Source organism: Chinchilla lanigera, unplaced genomic scaffold (genome assembly GCF_000276665.1).
Source record: "Chinchilla lanigera isolate Chin_1 unplaced genomic scaffold, ChiLan1.0 scaffold00137, whole genome shotgun sequence".
Lineage (NCBI taxonomy): Eukaryota > Metazoa > Chordata > Mammalia > Rodentia > Chinchillidae > Chinchilla > Chinchilla lanigera.
In genome coordinates this window covers 1,742,143-1,745,125 of record NW_004955538.1, presented here as the reverse complement: position 1 = coordinate 1,745,125, position 2,983 = coordinate 1,742,143, and positions in this window count along the sequence as shown.

The following is a 2,983-nucleotide window of genomic DNA, read 5'->3' as shown; positions in this document are numbered from 1 at the left end:
TCACAGGAAGAGGGCTTCTTTCTCACAGTCGGGAGTGGGGTGAGGGCGCGAGACTCATCTCCCCCTCTTCCAGGACAGCAGTGCCCCGTGTCGCCCCGTGTCACCTCGCCACCTGCTGGTGCCCTCCCAACGCTGTCGTCTGGGGCGTTCAGTTTCCCGCACATGAGCCTGGGACTCGGGAGCGGAGCAGGGGCCGCGGCTGTCGTTCGGCACTGTGTGACTGGTGGTGGCTCCAGTGTCAGCCACTGCCGTGGCCGTGGCCGTGGCCAGAGCACGCACGCTCAGTGTGGCTGCGGCAGGAGCCCCGGGGCTGCGCCTCACCTCGAGCCATCTCTTCCGCTGGACTGCAGGCCTCTGGGCTGCCGACGTGCAGGCCCTGCCTCTGCCTGGACACAGTCCCTGGCTGCACTGTCCCGCCTCAGGCCTTCAGGACAAGTCCAGACTCCTCGCCCTGGTGCGCATGGCCACCGGGGCAGGCTACCTTGGCCCTGTCCCTGCTGGGCCTCTCCTCTGCCAAATCCAAGGCAACGCGGTGCTCCGGACGATGCCCCGGACGGACCGCCTCTTAGCAGTCTGGGGCCCCAGGAGGCGGGCCAAGTCAGGGACAGCAGAGGCTGCAGCCCACCCAGGTGCCACCTCCCCAGGATGCCCTGGCGGGTCGGGGGCACCCCAGGATCGTTGCTCTGCCCTCCCCCAGTCACACTCGAAAGGGGAGTGGGAAGGAGCCAGGAGGAAGCTGGGGGGAGATTGGTTGAGGCCGAGGCAGGCAAGGGCGGGGCTGGCTCTCGGTCCAATGCCCTCCGTGCCCCTGCCGGCCGGGGGCCGCGTTCCTGCGCATCTGGGAGGGGCTGCGAGCGCCCTGCACCTCGGCGGGGTTGGGGGCTCAGTGGTGCCTGGGGCACACACAGCTCCCCCTCCGGCAACTCTCTGGGGCACCAAGGAGCCATGGCAGCGTGAGGTGCGCAGGTGTGAGCGTGCACAGGTGTGCCCGGCGCTCCCACACAGGAGCTGAGCCTGCCTTGCGGGGGAAGGCACCGGTGTTCCTACCCTTCTGGGGCGTGGGGTGTTGATCTCGACGCAGGGCCGGGTCTGGGGAGAGGGAGGCCTCGGAGAGGTGCTGGGCGCACACACAGCAGAAATGTGGGCATCACACTGGCCCCTGGGTGCCTGCGCCCCGACATCAGCACCCAAGCCTGAAGCTGGGAGGCCCGGGCCCGGGTCACAAGGATGCGCAGAGCAGGGGGCATGCTGGCCTCCTTCCTGGCTCTGGTTGGGTGGGTGCCACTGTCCTCTGTCACCGGCCGGTGAGGTCCTTGCTTCCAAGGTAATGGAACTTGAACGCTGAGGCGTTCAGAGGAAAAAGCTGTGACTGGAAAGTGAGCCGGAGGTCAAGGTTCCCGGAAGGAAGCAGAGAGGGCGGGGAAGGGCTTCTGTCAGAGCCCCAGGACCACCGGCACGCAGGGCAGGTCACACTGCCAGCTCGCGGGAGAATGCAGGGGTCTCCTGGGCCACTGTCCCAGTCCAGCCGTCCCAGCCCCATGGCTCCAGATGGACCCTCGGGGTTTCGGGGCAGTGCTTCCCAGGAGGTGACCGTCTGCAGTGACCATCTGGGCAGCCAGTCAGCCCTGCAGACCCCCTACTTTGTCCTCAGTCTTGAGGGGGCAGAAGAGGCGGGGCAGGTGAGGGCTAAGGAACTTGCTTTACCAACCTATTGTTTATTTTATTTTACAGAGAATTAAAAAAAAATAAAAAAGATATAGAATTTTAGAACACGATGATAGAAATTAACAATGGTTATTGTACTGCATTTGTTCTCTTCAAAGTAGTTGCTCAGATTACCAGATACAGGCATGTAAGATTGATCAGACAATATAAGCACTAACCATTCCTTTCAATGAACTAATAGAAACTAGTAGTACTATCATCTTAGCTATTTTTTGTATACATATATATATATATTGCTCTTCCTTCTTTTCTTCTTTCCCCCATGCCAGTTGTTCTTTCCTTCTGAGCAGTTTCTTTTCATTTCACAATATCTATTGTATCTTTTGCATCTTATTTATTCTTTCAGTTTCTTACACTAGAGAGACAATATGATGTTTACACATGTGGGTCTGATTTATTTCACTTATGAGTATGGTCTCGAGTTGCATCCATTCACCTATAAAAGCCTCAAGTTTATCTTTTTTATAGCTGAATAATACTCCATTGTATAAAAATACCACATCTCTTTTATCCATTCCTCAGCTGATGGTCATCTGGGTTGTTTCCAAGATTTAGCTACTACAAATTGCGCTGCTATAAACATGGGTGCACATTTATCGTTGTGGTATGTTTTCAATTCTTCTGGGAAAATACCCGAAAGGGAGATAGCTGGGTCACAGGGTATCTCTAATCTGAGGTTTTTGAGGAATCTCCACACTGATTTCCACAATGGTTGCACCAGTCTACACCCCCACCAGCAGTGGAGAGGGTTTCTTTCTCCCCACAGCCCCTCCAGCATTTGTTATGGGTTGATTTTTTTGATGATAGCCATTCTTTCTGGGGTGAATTGGAATCTCAGTGTTGTTTTAATTTGCATTTCTCAAATGACCAGTGATGTTGAACATTTTTTCATACATTTGTTTGCCATTTGTATTTCTTCATCTTAGAAATGTGTATTCATCTCATTTTTGGATTGGGTCTGAATTTTGGAGGTCTGATTTTTTTTTTTTTTTTCTTTTTGGAGGTCTGATTTTTTAAAAAATTCTTTATATGTTCTAGATAGAAGTCCTGGCTAAAATTTTTTCTCAATTCATGGGTTTTCTTTTACTCTGTTAATGATTTCTTTTGATGTGCATAAACTTTTTAATAAGATGAGATCCCAGTTGTTAATTCTTTAAAGCATTTCCCATGCAGTTTGGTTTTTGTTCATGAACTCTCTGCCTACCCCTATGTCTTCAAGATTTCTACCTACTTTCTCTTCCAGTAGATTTAGTGTTTC